This window comes from Alligator mississippiensis, chromosome 2 (assembly GCF_030867095.1).
Source record: "Alligator mississippiensis isolate rAllMis1 chromosome 2, rAllMis1, whole genome shotgun sequence".
Lineage (NCBI taxonomy): Eukaryota > Metazoa > Chordata > Crocodylia > Alligatoridae > Alligator > Alligator mississippiensis.
In genome coordinates this window covers 228,872,688-228,897,072 of record NC_081825.1, presented here as the reverse complement: position 1 = coordinate 228,897,072, position 24,385 = coordinate 228,872,688, and the positions used below count along the sequence as shown (strand labels likewise).

Here is a 24,385-nt window from a genome sequence, read left to right as displayed (position 1 = left end):
TGCCTTCCTGGGGGTGCCACATGTCTGGTCGACCCCCTTCCTGGAGCACACCCACTAGCCTGGGGGTAGAACTGCCACCACCCAGGGATGGGTTTGATTCTGGCTCTGCACCCCCTGGGAAACACAGGTCTAGTAGCCCTTGAGGGTACTTGATTCACTTCAAGAACTTGGGATGCCTCCCTCAGTCGGAAGCACAAGTAGTGGTCTCCCTTAGTCAGCCGAACCAAGGGGGCCCCAAGGCATAATCTAGACCCACTCCCAATAAGTCTCCCACACTAGGTACAAAGGAGAACTTTATTGGTTACAAGGGGTCGGGCTGGAATAGGGTACAGAGTTGTGTAGTATCAAAGAAATCCCATAGAGCAAATAGGGTGGCTGGAGTAGCCTTTGATCACGCATCTGAGTTACTGCAAGCTATATATCTAGTCAGGTTTCAGGTAGCTTACTCACAAGCATCATCCAGAGGCAGGCAGAGATTTCCTCTGGAGGCAGGCAGTTCTTTGATCATGAGGTTTGAGAGAGAGAGTAAGATCCAGATGGTCCAGCTCCTCTCTCTCTCTCTCTCTCTCCCCCTAAGTTTTCCTCATAGCTGCTGCCCCCTCCTCCTGGGCAGTCCTTAACTTATATAGCCCTTATGACCTCATTTACCTGGTCCAATGGAGGGCAGCACCTGTTGACTGTCAGCCAACCAATTTGAAATGCATCACTGGTTGCTGGGCAGACTGGCAGTCTCTAGCCCACCAGTGAGCCCAAGCCCCTCATCCAGGTATGTGATGCCAGTCACATAGGCTGAGGGAGCAGGTTTCCCCCCCTCCCTCTGGAATGTATCCAGCTCAGCTCAGGTTACCTAAAGAGATAGGGTAAGATGTGTCTCCTCTGCAGGGCCTATCTTAACCAGTTTGTCACAAAGCAGAGTTTTTGGGGAGAAATAGAAGTGGCCTTCTGCCACACTCCTCTCCCACTACATTAGGCAAGTGGGCACATTCCCCCTAGCCCTGCTGCACTACACATGCGAGCACATGGCTGCAGGTGCCCTAACCCCACCTTCAGCTCCCTGGGTGCAGATTCCTCCACTTCACTGCTCTGCACCATGACAGCACCCTATGCAACGGGGTTCTTTGGCACTGTAGACTGCCAATGATCTTCTACCTGCTACCTGGCCTGGGGGCCCAGCACCCCCCGCCCCAGGATGATGTAGCCAAAGCAATGAGGGGAGGAGGGGGGAGGAGTGGTGGCCAGGTGGAAACCCTGAAGCTGCAAACTAACCCCTTGTGGGCTCTGTGGCCAACAGGCCACTGGTTGGACAACCCCAAGTTATAGCATAACAGCTACTGTGTGATCCACAGCAGCAGTGCCACCTCCCCTTTTGAAGCAGCTATGAATATATATTTGTCCAACACGTCCACTTGTTCTATCAAGTTGCATATGATTTTCCAACTGAAAACATCTATCTACTAGGAATCAGAAACGCAGAGAATTCTAGGAATCAAAAAAAAGACAAGTAATCAGTCAAAACTTCTCAGGTTTAAAAGGCAGTTGATAGTCATTGGACAGGAAGAGAAAGCAATGCAAAACATTACCCATTTTCAAAAACTCCAAAGGAAGAAAGAAATCAAACAAAATGAAGTATTAGTGCACAAACGTATACAAAATTATAGTCAAACCTGCTTTGCTGAATTTCACTTCTTCTGCAAAAGAAATTCAGTACCTGCAGTCTACAGCTGTAATGCACAGTATCCATAAGAGGCAGTCTTTCCTTTATCAGGCATATTTTTTTCCTTTATCTCAGGCAATGAAAATATTTTTTCATTGTAACAGATTCAATGAGTTCATTTACTCCATAGCAAGACTATGAACCCCTCAAAGCAACAGAATTAGACAGTTTGAATGATCCTACATCTACGAACAGTTTGCCATTTACTCAGAATTAACCAATCATAAGAGATAAGCGTATGTGTACCAGAAACAATCATATATTTGGTTTAGATCTCCAATTCCTCAACTGTTCCCACCCACAAAACAACAAAAAATATCCCAAGCTGAAATGACAGTCAGTAAAAACATGGGAACAGTATGTCAGGCTGTAGTAAGTTCAAAAGAATAACAACTATTTGAGAAGATGTCTCGGAAAATAAATTAAAGCAGCATGAACAAATACTACAGAATGCAATCTTTTACCTTGCCTAAAAACCTAATTGCAATTTAAAAAAATCTGTTTTACAAGAAAGCAACTGAGGGATGCAATTCTTCTGATCGCTCCTACAACTCTACCTCACACTGCAGCATTCCTATATCACCACAAACATCACAACTATTCATCAATCACTCAAAATTAATCTAGGTATCAGCTGTGAACAACGCCTTTCCAGCTCGTGCAGGCAAGGTTCCAATCTTACCCTTTTATTCTACTTCACATATCTATATATCTTTCCTTTATACTGTTTGACATATCTTGCTTCTTTGTCTACGCACCGGAAATCTTATCTATATCCTCATCATATCATGAAAGATTTCTGTAATGATTACTGTATCTTCTTTCTGGCCTTGATGTCTCCAAGCACATCTTGCTTAAACACACTCAAAACAAAGTTGTTAAATCATCTTCCTGGGTTTTTACCATGACCACATTACTTTCCAAAGACTATGTTAACTTTCTAAGTTACTTCCTTTTCTAAGTCTATTCATAACAAAACTCTGCCCTATCTAGACTCTTTATTAATTCACTGTGATACTTATACCAGGCATCTGATCAAGGTTGATCTATATGAATCTATACCTGTGTTGTACTGTGACTGGGATCCTGGTTTTCTCTGTTTAAAAATAGCAAATACTCTAATAAAAATTTACAAATTCTCTGATTAAACCCTCCCCAAATCCACATTTTTCCGTTATTAAAACGAAATGCTGCTATATACATACACACACGTTTGTGTGTGTGTGTTTATCAGTTGAACACAATGTTTTATTGAAATATTTACAATTTTAAAGCAATTTGGAAGCCTACCAGTGCCTCAATCACTATAAAAAAATGAATTCTAAGTACCTATATATTTTGGTGTTTGATCTTGGGTTTTATATCATGGAAAAATCAGAGTTCCCCCATGAAATAAAATCATTTTATTTAATGATTTTCACAAAAAAAAAGGTGAAATTGTGATTTAAATTAGGCTCTACTTATAACCACAGACATAACCACAGAACAAGCAGTAGTGTCCACTGCACATAGGTAGTGTTTCAATTCAAAAGTGCACCGCTGCCATTTTCTGCACGCTGAGGTGCGTTTCGCCACTTATACAACTGCACATGGCGCAACACAGTTCGCATCAGCTCACATGCAGAGCAGCTCTCCAGCACATTGTGGGACAAAAAGGTATGTGTAGTAAGTGTTATGGGCCTGAAGGATCTATGGTAGGTGCTAGTAGTCAGGATAACGGAGGAGATTCCAGTTTTAGCTCAACCAAGTTGCCCAGAGCCATGAAGCATACTGACCCCACAAGAGATGCTGGAATTTTCTGACATGATGGTGAATTCAGAGATTGCTGAAATTAAAGTGCTTTTTGAGTTCAGGACTTGACGTTTTAGTGCCATAACAGTGGATCCCCTGCAAGAAACAAAATGGAGGTGATACTAGAAGTCCCTCAGGAATTTATCTCTGTTTCTTGGGATTCTCTCCCAAACTGGGGCTCCCTTCTGGAACTTTATCATCAGTCAGGATGGTTGAGTGGAACCTTTACTCTGCCAGTTAAAAGCCTGGAGATAGCCAAGTCATGTGCGTGTTGTATGAGGACTACCAGAGAAAAAAATCTGAGCTCAAGTGCTTCAGGCACATGTGTACCCACATATGGACAAGCACTTGAAGCAAGACTAAATTCCCACTTACCTCATTAGACTACCTATGCGACTTTGGGCAAGTCACTCAAGCCCAGAGTTTCAAAATTATTCTATGTGCAGTTGGGAGTACTTGGCATGAGTTCTTTTGAAACTCTGCCCGTAAGTGTTGCAATGAGAATGACTAGAGGTTAATTACTTTAAAAAAATCTGGTCTTCAAGTGCTGAAAGACTGCCAAGCACTTAAAATCTGCTACTAATTGTAAAAGCTGAGACCTCAAAAATTTCAACCTAATTTAGTGAAACCCCATACTTTCCAATGCTGCAATATCTTATTTGTGAAATAAGCATCTTTTTTTCTGTCTTTCACTCTTTAACCTGTCTTCTCTATTTAAGTTGTAAGATAGTTATCAGGGTAAGAACTATTGCCGTGATTTTTTTCCCCTGCAACTTACTTCAGGGACACACCAACTTTAGTTGGAGCTTTGATCCAACTGTAATAGACATAATACAGTCATAATAGTACTGTCAAAGATGACTTCCTTTAACATATGCAGACTAACAGTAATGCATGAGAAAAAAAAATATATATATAGTGTTTGTGTGTATGTACATACATGTACATACTAGTGCTGTCAATCACCATTAACGTGAGTGATCAACACAAGAACCAATTAATACAGACTGGCCAAGTCTGCCAATGACACCAAATTTTGGGGTAAAGCATCCACACCTGAGAATAGGCTGGTGATCCAGGCCAACCTCGACAGGCTCAGAAAATGGGCAGATGAAAACCTGATGGCGTTCAACACCAAAAAAATGCAAGGTACTCCACCTTGGGGAAAAAATCCTGCAGCATGCTTATAGGCTCGGTAGTGCTACGCTTGCTAGCACCATGGCCAAAAGGGACTTGGGGGTCATGACTGACCACAAAATGAATATGAGCCACCAATGCAAATCTCAGGATTTCATCCTCCTGCTGTACTCGGCCTTGGTGAGGCCGCAGCCGGAGTACTGCATCAATTCTGGGCTCCACAATTTAAAAAGGATGTGGAAAAGCTTGAGAGAGTCCAGAGGAGAGCCACACATATGATCAGACAGCAGGACAACAGGCCCTATGATGACAGGCTGCAAGACATGGGACTCTTCAGCCTGGAAAAGCACAGGCTCAGGGGGGACCTGGTGGCCACCTATAAGTATATAACAGGTGTACATCAGGATCTGGAGGAACACCTGTTCACCACAGTGCCCCAAGGGATGACAAAGTCAAACGGTCACAAACTCCTCCAAGACCATTTTAGGTTGGACATAAGGAAAAACTTCTTTACTGTCTGAGCCCCCAAGGCCTGGAATAGACTGCTGCCAGAGGGGGTGCAGGCACCTGCTCTGGACTCTTTTAAAAAACATTTGGTCGTCTACCACACTGGGATCCTTTGACCCTAGCTGACTTCCTGCTCCTGGGGCAGGGGGCTGGACTCGATCTTCCAAGGTCCCTTCTACCCCTAACATCTATGAAATCTATGAACACATTAATTTTTTTAATGTGTTAATCACACACATGGTTTTGGGCTCCTCTCCACCACCATTACCAACACCTCCAGGCCACCCAGTGGGGCAGCAGTGGCAGTGCAGAGGCGCCACAGGGCATCCTGGGTGGGCTCCAGGCTGCTGCAGCAGGAAGACCAGGGGGCAAGTGGGGTAGAGCAGCCCACACAGACAAACACACTAGAGGCGCACTGATATATCAGTGCCATATTGAGACTGTGAGCAAGCACACATCCGCAGCATGCGCAGCCAGGAATGCAGCCCAGCAGCACGTAGAACAGTGCCCAGCGGGCAAGTCTGTAGAAGGGGAGGGAAAGGGATGGTGGGACAGATCGAAGTAAGGGAAGGAATGGGGAGGGGCAGGGGCAAATGGGACTCCAGGGCTGGAGTGGGTCATGGGACAGAGCCGTGAGAGGCACATGCCCCCATATCTCCCCCAGGGATGCACGCAGCAGCAGGGAGCCGCCCCCTCCCCCCCGTGCCCCTGGACAAGCCTCCCACAGCTGCCCCACAACCCACCTCAGCCCCAGTGTCCCATTCACCCCAGCCCCTGCCCCAATCCCTCCCTCACTGTGGGGACTTTGATCTGCACACCCTGCCCTTTTCCCTCCCCTCTACCCCGCCTCCTCCTCTCCACAGATTTACCTGCTGGGTGCTGCAATACACGCTACCAGGCTACATTCTTGTAGGGTTACCATAGTTCCAGTTTCAAAAAAGAAGACTCCGGGGGGGGGGGGGGAGGGGGGGGAGGAGAAGAAGGGTGGAATATGATGGTGGGGGCAAGCACAGTACCCCGCATCCTGCCAGGGCGTGCAGGGATCCCCCCTCCCCAGACCCCCCTGCAGAGACACCCCCCCCCCGGCTCCAAACCCCACACACACCCCCACAGCGCCCACACCTTCAAAAATTCCTCCCACATACATACCACACACCCATCCCCCAACCATACAAAGTACCTACATAATTTTCAATAATGTTGAGCTTTTCTGCACATAATTTTGATTTTTTTGCTGTGTGATCAAAATCAATTGTGATTTAATTTTTTTAATTGCATACATAACCGCAATCAATTTTTAAATCATTTCACAGCCCTAGTACATACACACAAACAATATATTTCTTACGCATTACTGTGTGCATTACATACACACTCATACATGTGAGCACTTTTTCCCTTTAGTTCACTATTTTATATACACGACCACAAACTTCACATGCCATGAAAAGCCAAATTTTGTTGCGTTTCATTCAGCATCCATACTGATTTTATATGCCAAAGAAATTATATTATGTACTTGACATTTAAAACCAAGTTGTAGATAACTCTAATTTAGGAGAACAACAAAAAATCCATAATCCATAGAAAATAATATACCATAACATGCAGCAAATTCACTCTTCTTTTGGGGCAGTTCTTCAAAAAAACAAATCAACTAACCGCTGCAAAACTACAAAGAATATTATTAAATGGTTTCACAGTTTAACTTTTACTTTATAAAGTCATGTAAATTTGAATTTGATTACAGAACCAAGAATGTTATGATAAACCTCAAAAAATGAGAACAAAATGTAAAAATCAGAAAGCCTAAAAAGATTATTTTAATTACCAAAGGGAGAGAGAAACTTTGTTGACATTTTTTAAGGCAACAAATGGAAGAAAATATAAAAGTGGGGGACCAAAAGCAAAGGAAAGGCTGATGTTCTATTTTCTGGATAGCATCTTTTCTAAATGAGGACACATTCCTAAATCACCATATTTAGGAATGAAAAAGACCAAAGTTAACTTAAAGCTATTGCATGAATTGAGGTAGGCAAGAGATGGGATGGCAAAAATGGAGGAAACTAAACAAAGATAGATTATCAAGCCTTCCCCACAGAAGGAGAAAGTAAGAAAAACAAGTGCCATAGTACACATTACCATTTAAATATAAATCCACATGCAAGAGGAATAACAAACATGCCTATTATTCACAATGGTATATCCAGGAATAGCTTGACACTATTTGCTTCCCAGGTACGTTTCCTATGTCTTCATAAATCTATATGGCAGGGAAGGGGAAAGGGTAAAGATATATTATCCAAGAATGGATAAGGTGGGTAGAAAAAAACCAATTCTTTCAGAATTCATGACCAAAGGGCTTTTTACATTAGTTTTGTAGTTTTTAACTTGGTATAAATGCAATACCATATATATCTTTCATTGCATATATATATCATTCAGAAGCACAAAATATGTCAGTTACAATGTAAGGGCTCCTTTGTTCAGCTGGTTAAACAGGTCACACTAGGACTCTGAGACAAGCATTACACATAATCCAGTTTAAGTTAGCAGAAACTGGTTTAAACCTGTAGCAGAACAAATGTTCAATGCACATAAACCAGTTTGAACATGGCTGAAACCGGCCTGAGATAAACCTGGTTGAATGTAGTATCGACTTAACTGATTTGGGTCAAACTGGTTTATGCAATGTCCGTCCCAGACCCCTTGCTGGTTTGAGATAAACCAGATGCCCCCAGCATCCTGGCATGCTCCCTGGGCTGGGTTAGGACTCTCTGTTCTACAGCAGGGCTGGCCCCTCCCATCTGCTCCCTGTCTGCAGTTCCAGCACAGACTGTGGGCTGCTCCCCCCCCCCCACCCCTTCACCACTCCCTGCTAAGCAGGAATTCCCCCTTCCCCTCTGCCTAGCTGAGGATGTGCCTGTGTATTAGCTAGCAGCCCACATGCTGGAATCAACATTTAGAATCAACAGGCAGAATCAACAGCTAGCAGTAATATCCCTCTATTGTTTTCTTAATGGGGTGATAAACACTGAGTTAGGGGGTGATAAACATGGTTATCCCTGCTGAGCTAATCAAAGCGTAGTCCTGGGGCCTGGCCATGCCCTCCCCCCCCAGCTCAGTACTGTAGAAGGGAGGAGAGGGCTGCTCTAGTGCTCCCTAGCTTCTAGCCTGCAGGTCTGGGATGTCTGTACAGTTACAAACTGGTTCAGCCTAGCCAGGTTAGACTAGCCTAAAAAACTGAATCAATTCAGACTCAGGCTTTTTGAATGTCTGTCCCTAGCTGGCAGACCAATACTGAACTGAATTCCAGTTAACCATTCTCTAGCCAATGACTCCTTATGCTGAGCTCCAAATACTCTGATATGGCAACTGAGTAAAACGGTACATCAGCTGAACTCAGCTTTTATGATGGTGCATAGGCCCAACATAAATACTCGTGATCCAAGCCATTTAAGGATTTATAATAGCAACACTGCATTATCCCTTTAAGAATGCAGGTGAAAACTCTGCATGCTTCAGTGTTTGTGGCACATAAACAGTCATAGTGGGGAGGTCCATATACACAATCAATTAAAGAAGAAAAAAACTGCTCAAGGCTAAGTAATATAACATTTTAAATTTGGCTCAAAAATACATGCAGAAAAGAAGGAATCAGCCATTTGCTGACAAGGAATAGCCTTTTTAAAGAAAATGCATCAGAAAAGTCACTGTCCATTTCAAGGGAATCATAGAATCACAGAAATGGGGCTGGAAAAAACCTCAGGTGGTCAACCAGTCCAACTCACTGCTCAGGGCAGGATCATCTTTGTCAAAACTCTCTCATCTAAGTGTCTATCTAACCTGCTCTTAGCGACTTCCAAAGAGGAAGATTCAACCACCTGTCTAGGCAATCTGCTCTGATGCATTTACGACCCTCACAGTTAGGAAGTACTTCCTAATATCCAACCCACATTTCCCTTGTTGTAATTTAAGATCATTACTTCTTGTCCTCTTTAGCCAAACAGAATGGTTTGTCACTTTCCTCATCATAACTACCCTCCACCTAACTGAAAACTGTTATCAAACCTCCTCTCAGTCTTCTCTTCTACAGACTAAGTATTCTCAGTTCTTTCAGCCCTTCCTCATAAGCAGAGATTCTAGTTTTCCCTGATAAAAATCACAAATTCTGTGCTAAAACCCCCAAAATCTGTGACTAAAATTAAAGCCCTCCCCCCCCCGGTCATGCTGTTGCCCCTCACTCCCCACCTACAGCCCCCACAGCCTTGCTCATGCCCTTTGCCACCCACCCACAGCCCCTGCTCACCAACCCTACCAGAGGGGGCCCCCAGCTGCCAAGGGTATGGACCTGGGTCCACTGCCCCCTGCCCCCACTCCCCCCTTGCTGTGGGCTTGGGTGGGGTGACACCCCACTGCTGCGTGCAATCCCAGAGGGCAGGGGGGACCCGTGCCCCCCAGATCTGTACCCAGGGCAGGTGCAGGCTGAGGCTGCTGCCCAGCTGGGTGGGGCTTGAGGCCCAGGGCCGCAATGCGTGGCTGCAGGGCCCAGCCAGGAGCAGGACAGGGGCCTCAAGTGGCTCACCCAGGGGAGGGGGAGGGCCGGTTCCCTGGTGCAGCACACAATCACAGGGGGCAGGGGAAATTCGTGCCCCGCCCCCAGATCTGTACAGGCTGCAGGCTTGAGCTCCCACCCCGCTTCCCGCCTCCAGAGCTGGTGGGCACAACCCAGCGCAGCTGGGGACAGTGAGGCAGCATGGGGATTCCTTGCTGGTCTGAGTTCCCCCCCAACCACACACACTTTCCTACTGATACACCTCCAGTGCCTGCCACAGATTTGGGGGGCACAGCCCCGGGCCACTTCTGTCACTGCAGTCCCACACACAGAAGGCATGTCGCCAGGGCAGCACAGGGCGAGAAGCGGCAAGGAGGTTTTCTGTGCGGCTCCTCCACACCCTGCCACACTAGGTCGGGGGGTGGAGGGGGAAAGCAGGGAAGCAGGGAACAGCAGGCTCCCTGCTTGCCACTGTTCCCTGCCACCTTGCTTCCCCCCACCTCCATGGACCCAGTAAGGAAGGGAGTGGAAGAACCGTGCAGAAACCCTCCTCACCGCTTCTCGACCCCTTGCTGCCCTGGCAATATGCCTACTGCGCACGGGGCTACAGAAAAGGCAGTGGTGCAGTGTTGTACCCCCCCAGTACAGCAGCAGGTGCTGGAGACATGTTGCCAGGGCAGCCGGGTGGGGGAAGCTCACACCAGCGAGGAATCCCCAATGCTGCCTCATGGTCCCCAGCTACACTGGGTCATGCCTGCCAACTCCAGAGGCCCCAGGGGAGGGAAACAGGATGGAAGCTTGAGCCGCAGCTTGCAGCTGCCCCGGGCACAGACCTGAGGGGCAGGGGTCCCCCCTGCCCTCCAGAAGTACACGCAGTAGTGGGGAGCCAGCCCTCCCCCTCCCCTGGACGATACACCCACAGTCCTGTCCTGCTCCCCACTGGGGCGGGCCCTGCAGCTGTGCGTTGGGGCCCTGGGCCCCGAGCCCTGCCCAGCTTCTTCCCTTCAGGGACCTCAATCCCCCTTTCCCCCTGCACTTACCTGCTGGAGCTGCTCTGCAGGCTGCCTAGGGCCATGTACATGTCTATGCATATGGCTCCCCCTGTCTTTCCACCTTCCTCCCACTCCCTCCCAGCTCTCTGCAAGGTGGAATTCTGCCAGCCTGCAGGGAGCTCATTGCAAAATGGTAAAATCCACTGGATTCTCTGGTAAAATGAGAAATCCATAGTTTGCTCCATTCTTCCATGGGAAATGGAAAACCCAGATCCCTGCTCATAAGTCATGTTTCCTAGAACTCTAATAATGTTGTTGTTCTCTTCTTGTTTCTCCAATTTTTCTACATCTCTCTTCAAGTTCAATTACCTAAACTGGACATAGTATTCCAGATGAGGCCTTGCTACTGCTGAAAAGAGAGGAAGAATCATTTTCTAAAGCCTGCTGGCAACTCTACTTTTGTATAACCCATCATTGTACCATTTGGGGGTTTTTTTGGTTTGGTTTTGTTGCAACAATAGCATGTTGCTGACTCATACACAGCTTGTAGTCCACTAATATCCCCAGATCCTTTTCTGCAATACAGCAATTTAACCCATCATTTCCCAGTTTGTTTTTGTGCGCACAATTTCAGACAGAGTAAACGGCTAAGTAAAAGCATCTCACAGGTATATTCCTCAGAGATAGGAATTGTATACTAACAGGTTTGGGGGGTTTTTTGGTAAAGGAAAAAAGTGATAGTTCTTCAATGCCTTAAACTACATTTACGCAACTAGGACTATGCAATGTTGGTATGAGCCTTTGGAGACAAAAAAACTGTCCTAGCTTACAGACAGCCCCACAAACTCAAATGTCATCTCTCAAACAACAGACTAATGAACTCCCATCCTCACCAAGGCACCAAGCCTTGCAATGGACCCAAATGCCTGATGTATCCCCACATCAAGACAGATCACATTATCACTGGACCTAATAACAAATAGTATATTATCCAAGGCTCATTCAGCTACAACTCTACCAACATCATATATGCCATCATCTGCTTATAATTATCTTTGGCTATCTACATCAGACAGACAGGGTAATCTCTACATGTAAGAATGAACAAACACTGGTACTGTATCTGACATCAGATGCCAAAAGACACAAAAGCCTGGGACAGAACACTTGAACCACCCTGGACAATCCATCACTGACTTCAGGACTGCTGTGCTCAAGACAAAAAAATTAAAAATCAGTATGAGTGAGAAACAGCACAACAAGAAATCATCCACTTACTGGATTATGTTAAAAAAAAAATAGTTCCTGTTTAAGCTAAGTGTGGCAGCACGCCTTTCAGATGTAACATGTAGCCTCCCACATTATACCACCAGTAAAGGGAACAGCATAGTCATGACGGGCAAGACTGGATGGACTGCCCCATAAACAGGTGGGTGGCCCAACTCGAGACTCGGCCCCGAGCTTGCCCCCTGGCACACTATGATTATCTCATTATCAGGATTAGTTTTTGTGACATCCTTTGTTCCTCTGGGTTCACTGTTTGTTTGCTTTTGACTCCTAGCACCGCTCCCTCCTCCCCCACCATCTCTCACTTCCCCACTTCCTCCCCCCACCTCTTGTCTATTTCTAATTTCTCTCTTCTTATATTTTGCTTTCTGCACATCCTTTCACAGCATATGACGAAGTGAACTTGGGTTAGTTAATCTATAAAAGTGCATATCTACTACCATGCCTTCAGTGTGAAATACTGATACTGAATGAATATACGCTCTACACTCTTGATATATACAAAGAAGCAAATTGTAAATTATCTAAATGAGCATGAATGCTTGGGCAAAGTTGATCTAGATATTTTACATAAATCAGATCAGGCAAAAGGCTATTTTAATTTAAACAGTAAAACTAGTGTGCGGAGACTGCAGGTGAGGTAACAATTCTTTACCCTTCCAAATTCACACAGAGAAAGCAGTATGCAACACCAAATATAAATCCTTTGAGTATATCCTCATAACTTGTTAAACTAGTGACAATACCAACTTTGACATCTTACTATTCTACAGACCATCTACACACTTGAACAGAAGAGCTGACTAAGACACTGTCAGATATGATGGCCAAGTTCACAAAAATTGTATTATAGGGGACTTCAACATCTACACAGGTGGCACTGTTTGTGCCACAAAACCTATCCAACCTCTTTGCTCTTGGACTCTTATACATAATTATGTACTTCTAGACCAGGGGTCAGCAACCCCCGGCACGCATGCTGAGCATGGCACACGAAGCCATTTTCCTCGGCACACGTTGGGGCTGGGGAGGCAGCAGCTGTTTGCAGCCTCCCGGCTGCAGTCGGCCCCAACTCTGGGCAGCTGCTGCCAGCCAGGAGCCCAGGCTGCACACAGCAAGGAGCTGGGATGCTGCAAGCCCTGCTGGGAGCAGCCCGGGCTCCATGGCTATCAGCAGCTACCCAGAGCCAGGACCGGCTGTAGCCAGGAAGCAGCTGCTGCTTCTCTGTCCTGGCCCTGGCCCCAACTGCCTCCCAGCCCCAGTCCCAGCCCTGGGCTCCAGGGAAGCAGTACATACCAGCAATGATCACCCACTGTGCTGCCCTCACTGCTTCTGCAAAGCAGCGTTGGAACCCGACGTGACAGGGCACAGCGGGGGGCACAGAAAGGTCCCTGCTCCCACCTCCCCCATCACACTTTCACTGCAGGCGAGGGCAGTAGTGAGGGGCACAACCCTGCACTGCTGCCCACGCTGCTCCCATTGCACATAGGGGAAGTGTGGCAGGGCAGCGGGGAGCTCGGAACAGGCATCTTTCTGCGCACCCTGCTGTGCCTTGCCACACCGGGTTCCAATGCTGCTTTGCAGAGGCAGCGAGGGCAGCACAGAGGGGAGCATTGCTGGTATCTGCTAACTCCCCGGAGCCCGGGGTGGAGAGGCAACAGATGTTGACAGCTGGCCCAGGTTCTGTGTAGCTGCTGACAGCCACAGAGCCCGGGCTGGGGGGGCAGGGGCAGCAGGGCTGGGAGGCACAGGGCACAAGCAGGGCATCCTGCCATGTACCCCCTGCCCTCATTTTGTTTTTCTGGTATGCTGGCACTCCGGCACCTTCCAAGGTAGGCATTGTGGGGGTTTTTGGCACTCTGGCCAAAAAACATTGCCTACCCCTGTTCTAGACACATACTGGACTAGATATTAAGATGAACATAAGCCTTAATGGTACAAAAGACATCCCATAACTTAGACCAAGCATTTGTTCCATCACAAAAAAAGCAGCAGCCACTGAAGTTTGCACAAGAAAACCATCAAAATCTTGCCCAAAATCTAAAACTGTTCTCAAAAAACTTTAGATAATCAACACTTTGAATGATGGTTAAGCAGCCTGATTACACTTTGCAACTCCAATGGATCCTGTAGCACGAGTCACATATTCAGATATCTCCTCTGTTCTTGTAAGATGTGCTTCAGAAAAAGCGTTAAGAAGCAGATTGTAAAAAATCATCCTCATTTTCCTCAGAACAGATTGTCCACATCTGAAACAACCTAACAGAACTGTAAAAGCAAAAGCCCAAAAACACAAAGACCTTCTCCAATTCAGTCAGCCCAATCAGACAAGCAGTAGCAATGGAAGGACTGCTAGTACTAAGAACCAGTTCTTCCAGTTCTGATCTATACCCTTTCTAGATTGGGCCAGAGTTAGGCTGCTTACAAATGTTAAAAAAAATAAATTAAAAAAAATGGTGTTTTACTTTAAACTCTGAATGATCCCATGCCGAGCCCAGCGCATGCTGAGAAGAAGTGTTGCATTAGCGGGACCCAGCTCTCCCAACGTCTGCATAGATCAGGTGCTTTAGTGGAGAGGAGTTGGCACTTTTATCTAATAGCTGATTCAATCAGTTATTAAATACAAAGGCCTAAAAGGCCTGGCTAAAGCGCCAAATCTATGCAGACACTGCAGAGCCGAGTCCAAATAACATGCGCTGCTTCTGCCAGTAAAGCACCATTTTTAGTTGTGTGGGGGGCAGTTTTAAGTCTGTAAGCAGCCAAACTCTTTCCTCTGAAAAAGAAGGTCCATATTCTATAACATGCTGATCAATAATAAACAAACCAATGTGCTGCACTGGCAACTTCCCTAATGCCAAGCCATAGCCTTACATTCTAAAGCATCCTAACTGAAAACTTGATTAAAATAGTCTTCAGTGATACTCCTTGGATGCCAATGTGCAAGATACTTCCCAATCAGGATGAAGATCAGGAAATGAGGCAAAGAAAGCAGACATGACCTCTATCTGTCCATAAAAACAAAGAGCGTACACATCTTCATCCTGCTGAATCTCTCTGCAACTCTAGACATTTCTAAGCCCTAAACTCTCTAGTCCCACCTCCAAAAACTATGTAGGTAAGAAGAAATATTCTAAAATAACCCATCTTTCGTTGCTGATCCCTAAAGCATAAATGCAGATTTTTTTTTCTTCTAGGGCAATCTGCAAAGGGTATAGATCAGAGCTGGGAGCACTGGTTCATCAATTCTCTCTCCTGTCCTCTTAAATATATGAAGCTGAAACTATTAGTATGAGCTAAGCTAAAATGCCAGAAGTATATAGCTAATATCCAAGCCTACATCTCCTTGGCAAAGACCCAAACCTGAAGGACAGTTAGCTCAGGCGTGAGCAATTATTTCAGCTGGAGGGCCAATTAATGAGTTTTGGGGACCTGTTGAGAGCCAAATCCATCTCTCTCCCTTTCTCCAGAGCCCAGCTCAAGCTGTAGCTTAAGAGGAGCCCTGAAGTTCAGCTGTGGATCCAGATGGAGATTTCTGCCGCCCTGGGCAGGCAGCTGTGGCAACTATAGGTGCAGCCAGCCAATTCTGCAGCCCCGAAGTGGAACCTGTCAGAAGTGTCACACCTGACGTGTACACCTGCCCAGCATAGCAAAAGCTCCTGCCTGGGTCCACAACTGATGCTGCTGGCAGGTTATGGGTCAGGGCTCTCGGTGGGAGCTTCCACTGCACTGGGATGGCCACAACTTCAGCTGCGGACACCACCAGCAGGTTCTACATTGGGGTTCTTGAACCTGCTCGTGGTACCCACAGCCGACACTACTGCCCACCCAACAGTGGAAGCCCTGTCCAGGTCCACAGCTAATGCTGCCGTGTCAAGGGCTAATGCTACTGGGTGGAAGCAATCCCACCCACCCAGCACCATGCCGCAGCCAAAGCCACCAGCAAGCCAGATCCAATGAGTTGGTGGCCATCTAGCCACAGGCCATATTTTGCTCACCCTTAAGATAGCTGATGATCATGGATACTCCTTTTCTGTTTAAAAATCCCAAATTCTCTAATTAAAAGACCCAAATCCTCATGTTTCTGCGATTAAAATGAAATGCCACTATATATATAGGTATCAGTTGAACACAATGTTTTATTGATATATTTACAATTTTTAAGTAATTTGGAAGCCTACCTATGCCTCAATCCTTATAATAAAATAAATTTTAAAAATCTATAATTTTGCATTTGATTTTTTTTTTTATCATTAAAAAAAAAAAAAATGAGCACTCCCCACTGGCTCCTTCGCTCACCAGAACATGGGTCCAGATGCAGCTGTCCTCCCCCACTACTTTGTGGCGCTGAGCAGCCACAATATGCTGGTGCCCTGCCCCTGTTCATGCTATTACCCCCCCTCACTTCCAAGCCACAGCCCCGCCAGTTCCTCTCACTCCCAACCCATAGCTCCCTGCCCCCAGTGTGTGAGAAAGAGTTGGAGGGGTGGGGGAGGGGGGGAAGTGCACATGCCACACGTGAGTGACATGATGGGGGGGGCAGGAGAGATGCATGCTCCCCAAGATTTCTGCATCCACAACAGGGCTGTAGCCTGGGCTGGACCATCTCCGAGCAGCAGCTGCCTCCACAGCACAGCAGGTGGGACCAGGCACAGGAGGGAGTGCTGCATTGCCCTGGCCAACAAGGTGAGGCACAATGACAGCAGCATGGAGTTTGCCCCTGCTGCTGCTGGGTAGGCAGAGGGTACCTCACCTTGGCCATGGTAGCATGGCAATCACTCCCCTGCCAGGTCCCACCCACTGGCCCATGGAGGCAGCTCCTGCCCAGAGCTGGCCTGGCCCAGCTGCAGCCCTGCATTCTGTTGTGGGTGCAGAAATCTTGGGGGAGCATGTGTTCCACCCCACTTCATTGGTTCAGCCCCCTGCTGCATCACCTGTGCTGCCTCCCCTCCCACCCCCCCCCATAAACTTACCTGGAGAGACCTGCAGAAGCTGCTCTCCACAGCCCTGCCTGGCTGTATTGCTGGCCACATGCATGTTTGTGTGCAAAGGGGCCTTGCAGGCTGGTAAGCTAACAGCCTGCAAAGGGAAACCTATGGTTTCCCACGTTTTTCTCTTTTAAAGGAGACATCCATGATTTTCTCCTTTAAAGGAGAAAGCCTGCATTTTCCTCTGTTAAAAGAGAAAATCCACATTTTTCCACAGAAAATGGGAAACTGGGATCCTTGCTGATGACAGCAGAAAAGACCTGAGGGAAAGCAATGTGTAAAATTGTCCTCCTCCATAACAATCCTATTTATTGAGAGTATCTTCCCTCAGACTTTTAAATTCCTCTTTAGCCTAAGAATGTCACAGATTACACAGTGAGCTTAAATAGTCCAACTGACTTGGTAGAAAACATCCTCAAGTTATTTCTGTGATTCTCTAAAAGACCTACTTTTACCCTTTCCAACTCTAGCCCGGTGATTCTCAACTAGGATACCATGACACTTTGAGATGCCTTGAGATACTTTCAAGGGCATCACAGAATGATGCCCTGTTAGATGGGCAAAACATGATTCTCAAGATAAATGCAGATTTCTAAAAGTGATCCATAGTGTTAAAACATTCTAACCTGATGTAATCTTTCTGAGGTCTTTGCAATAGAAAAATTGCTCTATTACATTCCCATAGTCAAGAAATGAGTGAAACTAAGAGCTGTGGTGCCTTGATTTTAACAGAGGGTGCCTCAAGCCCAAAGCTGACTGGAGCAGGGTGCAAGGCCCGAGGCAAATCAGTCTGCGTGGGGGCCCGCCCCCGGACGCAAGAAAACCGGTGGCAGATTTGACAGCAGAGAGAGGAGAGGAGTTGCCGAGTAGCCGCACACACTGGATTCGGCAGCCAGATGTGCTCCGCCCAGCTCTGTGGGGCCCCCAAAGCACGGGTCCCGTGGTGGTCACCCCAATTCAACCATCCCTATGGATGGCCCTGCTCAAGCCTCAAAAAGGTTGAGAACCACAGCTGTAGTCAATCCACAATGATGGGCTTCTGCCCAACATGCACATTTGATTATGTAATGCTCTGTATTTAGAAAGGATGTCCAGCAAAAGTCCTTAGCATTCTGTTCAACAATACAGGTCCCTGGAAACAATAACTTATTGTTAAAAGTAACAAAAAATGTCACTATTTTGCTTAGGACACTAAGATTGTTTCTTTAATCCTACGCAATAATTACATGCCAATGTATGACATGCTAATTTCCATTAAAATGCCAATCAGATGTTAACTATGGTTACCTAAAATCAGTAACAGGGTTCTTTGTATATAGGATATGCATATTTACAGAATTTTTAATTTAATTAATTTATTAATTTAATTAATTTTTAATTTTTTTTAAGTCTTTTTGTGCACAGGGTATAATTATAAATTATATGCAACTTTCACATAGCAAAAGTTCTATTTCAAAGTATTTTATGACTGTATATTTGAACATGCATGCCAAATTGTTAATAATCACAATTCATTCACTATCAATTTTCAAATGTCATATATTAAGAATAAATAAATAAATAAATCTGAAAAACAGCTTACCTTCCCCATGGTAGCATTAAGTGGATATAACTGCATGACAGACTCCCAGAGAACAAAATGCCTCCTCTGGTCCAGCAGTCAGTGAAATTGTCAACTGCCCAAAAAAGGAAAATAGAAACCATTAGTCATAATTTGAAGAAAAGCATTTTATTAGTAGTACAGCAAGCACTTGTCACAGGCCAAAGTATCAAAGTAACTGGAAAATGCAAGGTGGAATAATTCTTGAAGCTAAAAAGATAGATATAACTATGACCACTGCCCTCAGCTCTACTACTTTTTGTTAAACATTGGCAGAATAGTTAAAAATGTTGAAAGTCTTTTTGTAATAAAGAGATCTATAAAATCAAAATAGGTTTTTAAAATACAATGTTTCAAGCATATATACTTGAAATGTCTGAATTTACTACCCCCACATGGTACAAACATCTTTAAATTGTTCTAGTCTGGGAAAACTAACATGATTTCCTACAAAAAGAATCAGGTATATATAAAGCCACCAAAAAATAAAAAATAAAAACAATCAATCAATCAAATATTTCTCTACCAACCAAAGTCATGGCAGAAATATTTGAATACACCGTGACTCTCATCCACATCACTTTAGAAATAAGGACACATGAGATGCTTTACTGCAGAGCTAACTAATTAGCTCCACAGTAAAGCATCACTGTCTACACATGTGGTGCTATTAGGTCGGGGTAAACTAATTAATTCTGTTGTAGGATAGTACTACCCAACACAATTACTATCCTAGAGTGGAGTTTTTACTCGGCTGCAACGCCCGTGTAGATGCTGACCAGCACAAGGATGCTACAGTGTAGAGGATGCCTGCTGGCTAGCCCCGCACCCTTGTGCCCCAGCCAGCCCCTCCACCGCACACTGAGATGGGGCAGAACAGCTCTGGGATGGCAGGCTGACACCCCCAGACCCACTGCTAGCTGAGGCTACACTGCCCCGGCTCAATGTGCTGCAGTCCCGGATGCGTGTGCAAACACTGAACTCAGGAACAATAAACTCCAGCATGAATTGCGCTGGAGTTTATTGCATCGTACTAATTTCCCATGTAGTTGTGCCCACTGTCTCCAACTGCTCCAAAACCAGTACTGTAAAACCTGGATTCAAAACAGGTCTGCCATATAAAACCAAAAAATTACCACCACAACTCTTGACTGCTGCAGCTCTAGATGTTTTAGTAAAATTATCTCCAATAGCAAATTCAAAACATAATTATAAGACCACAATTTAAGGGATTTATGGGAGATAAAATACACGTCATAATTCACTGAGGTTATACGTGTAACTCCCTTTTAAAACATAACCCAGAATGTTTTAATCCACTGTTTTCTGCCTTCTAAACTATCTTCTGCTCATAAACTAAGCATTCCTTTTAAAGAAGATAAATCATTTCTCTTTTTAAAAATCTTTCATTTTTATTTGGAAGCAGCAATCATCTGCAGTATTTATTAGTTTAAGAAGATGCAAGAGTGTTATAGGCCATATAGGCCATTTGTGATATCAATTAATTCTTCCATATAGAGCAACTCTTGGTTCCCCCTCCAAGAAAATACTTAAACATGCATTTAACTTCGAGCATATGGTATATTTACTACAGAAAACAAATTCTTTAAATGACAACTAAAAACAGCCCGTTTCAGCTGGGATTTAATTTACAACAAGGTCAATGTAGTCTAGTGGTCAAAAATAGCTTCAAGTAAGCTTCAAGTTGAACTGCACTAATTCACTGAACTTAAACAAGTCAGTCTCACCCTTCCTCAGTTTTCCCTCAAAACAGTTTAATACTCGCCTACTTTACTGTAGTATTTTAAGGCTCAATTAATTACTGTGTACTGAATTCATGACCTCAAATTAAGATGCCACAGAGAGATTCTTTTACATAATTCAAAAAGTAAATTAAAGTCTTTGTGACAAATTATTTTGCTAAAGAAATGTGTCTTCTCATTCGTAAACCTTTGATTACTGTTCAGAATGCCATTCATAATGTTTAGTTTGAAGAATGAGAAAAAAGGATACATGTTAGAGAGTAATGTCATTCTTAATCACATCTCTGATTAAATGAACACATTTAGTAGTCATTTTACAAATTAATACAAGACTTCTTTATGAAAAAATTATTTTCTTTAAACAGGTTTAAGTAGATCTACATCCCCCAACTTTAGTACATAAATATAAAATTTTTATAAGGATCAGGAGAGAAAACTAAACACTATTAAACTGAATGCCCTTTAAAATGATTTAAGGTGGAGAGGAAATTATTGTAAACATTCTCAAAATTCTGAGATATTCCTGTTGTCATGCCAAAGAAAACAAAACCAATAGCTATCTCCAAGATAAATTCAATCTAAAAATTAAAAAACTTAATGCAGATCAAAGAGAAAACCAGGTAATTTACCTGTAATCAGTGTTTACAATTTATATTCTTATATACCACATGCCCCAAAATAAGACGTTCACCTTGCTTTTGGGAAGGCAGAATGAAGAAAAAAAGATCTTTCCAGAGGTATAACTAATAGAGAGGGGACAGACTCAATCTTCAGCTGACTTACCCTGTGTTTTCTGCTTAACTAAACCTGAAACCCTGGCTGCTGCTGAAGACTGGGTCCCACTGAGGGAATCCATGAGTCTGAAAAGAGCTAAAGAGTCTCCAAAATCATCAAAAGAGAAAGACTATCTCGATTAGTGGATCAAGATGACCATTGAAAAGGATACATGATCATTAACAGCTGTGGAGTGAAGAACAATGAGCTATTAAGTCAACTGACTCTTTCAGGTCCCTGAACAGTAATGCCATTGCTACTCATTGTGGTAAATAACCTATTTTTCCCCTTCAATTAACTGTCTACAAACACATTCTCACTCAGATTCCAAAGCAGTACCTACATATACGTGGAGGTGTCTCTTAAAGTTTCCTAAACAAATGTGTATTGCAGGACCATTCTGCCAGATGTAGCATCTTGCCTCAAGGCATCCACAATAGCATACCATTTAATAAAGCTGTGCACCAAGCTCCAGGCACCTTACAGACATTACCTATAATAAACCAGCATGGAGAATCTATGGAAGTGGCTTAGCAGAAGGAGTCTCATAACGCAGTATTACATAAGCCAATGAGTTCAAACAACTGTCCTGTCAGGACTAAGTTCAGCTGCTTCTGAAAGACTAGATCCCTTGCACGTGGAAACATCTAAGTTAGACCCTTAAATCAGGGGCATGCAAGGAAGAAAATACAGACTGGCCCTCAGTGGGTCAGTAGTGAGACAAAATGGCCCTGAGATGAACCCTAACAGAGCTTCTAGACCAGGGGTGTCCAACCTTTTTTGAATGTGGGGCCGGATCACAAACTTTTTATCACCCAGTAGGCCAGTGAGCCATATTCAAAGATGTCACAGGAAGTGGTATCATATCAGGAAGTGATGTCACGTGTCCTTTGACACCAATGAAGTTGCAGGGGCTGACATGGTGCTGGTTAACATGGCATACATGCCCAGGTTGACATGGTGCTGCAGGACCCACCTGGGCAGAACTGGGTTGGCACCACCCAGGAGAAGCAGCATGCAGCTGAAGCCAGCTTCCCATGTGCTGCTGGGGATGGGAAGAGGCCAGCCAGGTCTGCACTGGCCAGCAGACGCAGCAGCGGAGCCGTGTGCTGCTTGGGACTCACCGGTGCAGGCTCGTCACATCCCAAGCGGCACATGGCTCCACCGCCGCTTCTGCTGGCCGATGCAGACCTGGCCGGGCTCCTTCCGTCCCCAGCAGCACATGAGAAGCGGCCAGGCCCGGAGATCCGCAGCGCCCGGGGGGAGACTGGCTGGGGGAGCAGGCACCACCTTGCTGTGGGGTGGGGCGGGGCAGGGCAGCAGGGCTGGCTTGAAGGGGGGGTGGTGAGGAGGCAGATGCAAGCCGGCACTGCCAGCAGCCGCTGCTTGGCCTCCCATGCAGGGCCGCTCCCCCGGGCCCTGCGGGAGTAAGCAGCTCCCCTCCCCTCGCTGCTGGCTAGGGCCCGTGGGCCGGCCTCACCGCCACCGCCTCGCGCCCCACAGCACCCCCGCCCGCTTGCCACACTCCCTCCGCGCTTTCTGCTGGCCCCGCCGCCGCGGCTCCGCGCTCCGCAGCGCTCCCTGCCCGCCTCGCTGCGCTCCCTCTGCACTCTCTGCTTGCCTCGCCACTGCGGCTCCACACCGCTGCCACTCCGCAGCGCTCCCTGCCCACCTCACCGCACTCCCTCCACACTCCCTGCCCGCCTAACCTTCGCCACAGCTCCGCAGCACTGCTGCCGCCGCCACTGTGGCTTTGTGCTACGCAGCGGCGGTGCTGCCGCCGCCGCAGGCCAGATAAAATGGCTTGGCGGGTCACATGGCAGCCCGCGGGCCATATGTTGGACAAGCCTGTTCTAGACAGATCAGCATGCTTCAACTCTGGCATATAGTCCAATATATCAAGAAGACTTACGTGGAGATACATTTCTTGACCACCACCAAGAGAACTTGTTCACTTCATCAACTAGGTACATCTGGTAAAAATCCTTCTGTTGTGTATAAGAATGTCCCTGACTTGGATGGAACATTCTTGCACTATTTGTTAAAGCTATCCAGCCTCCAGTAAGATAAAGGGGAGTGCAGGTGAAGCACTCTTCTCCTTTCACTAGGTCCAGGACTAATGGCAGTGCCCTGTGGGCCTATACCAAATGCTGTAGGTCCTGATACCAAAACTGTCTGGGTCATAATGGCCAGAAAGATAAGCCAGAATGAACCTTGTCTCACTTTTCAGCAAATACATAAGAACTGAGACAGAAGTGGAAATGGTGTACTGGAGACTCTGACTATGGGATCAGGAACATCTGAAAGGGATGCAGCTTGTGGTCATGTTGGTCTAAGGACATAGACAGACAAGGTTCTTTGAGTAAATCTGATGTCTTTTATTAGACCAACTCAAACAGTTGGGAAAACTCTTCGCAAGCTTTCGGGTTTAAACACCCTTCATCAGGGTGAGGAAGCGTCTGTAGTTGGTGTACGCTCTTCCTGGATGGAATGAATAGAAAAAAGGGAAAGCATCTGAAAGAGAAGCATGGACTGAAGCCTCCCCAGCCATAAAAGTTCTGACATTTGTTATAGACCTATTTCCCACAGAGGACAATCTCCAGGTAATCCCAGTACACAAAGATGGAATGGAGCACAGATCTACTGATCTCCCATTCATGACTGATGAAGACAACTCAGTTAAGATGGTACACAACACTGTTCTGAAGACCACAGAAATACACAGCAAACAACTGAGTCCAAATGCCAGATGTACCATTGCCACAGGCAAACTGGTAACGAGCCTAGGCCCAGCTGGGATGGCGATCCAGTTCCAGGTAAGTATCAGAGCCTAGGCTGAGTTCACCCCCAATGGCTACAAGACGAGGGTCCCATCAGCTTAGCAGCCCAGAGCAGATAACAACAAACTGTCTGAGCAACAGACTACTTTGCTGTGCCCCTGGCCTGCCTGGAACCCCTCTAAACTGACTCTGGCACTTGATCCTAACTCTGACTTCAGCTCTGTATTCTTGGTTTGTGACCTCTGGCTCTGAACTCCTATCTTGCACCCTCCTGCCTGTTCCTACCTCCTGTCTGTTCCTGCTTTCTGCTGCTGCAGGATTCTTCCTGCCTCTTACCTGTTCCTGATTACCCCTGTTTATATCATGGATCTCCTTGTTTGACCCACAGCTTGCCCTAAGCATGACCTCATCTCAACCCTCTGCTTGACATCCTGGACTCATGATGGATAACAGACTGATATCCGTCACGAGCTTGACTTCCACTCTGGTCTTGCACGATT

The 24,385-nt window shown here is 45.8% G+C and overlaps 1 protein-coding gene across 5 annotated transcripts in view; it reads right to left on the bottom strand.

The window, feature by feature from the left end:
• FUT8 (fucosyltransferase 8) overlaps window positions 1-24,385 on the bottom strand; it is a 320,784-nt gene that overhangs the window by 210,363 nt on the left and 86,036 nt on the right. For all 5 annotated transcript variants that reach the window (XM_059722865.1, XM_059722866.1, XM_059722867.1 and 2 more), the window contains one exon: window positions 18,551-18,644. The gene's annotated coding sequence lies outside the window, so the exon portion shown is untranslated. The remainder of the gene's footprint in view (window positions 1-18,550; window positions 18,645-24,385) is intronic.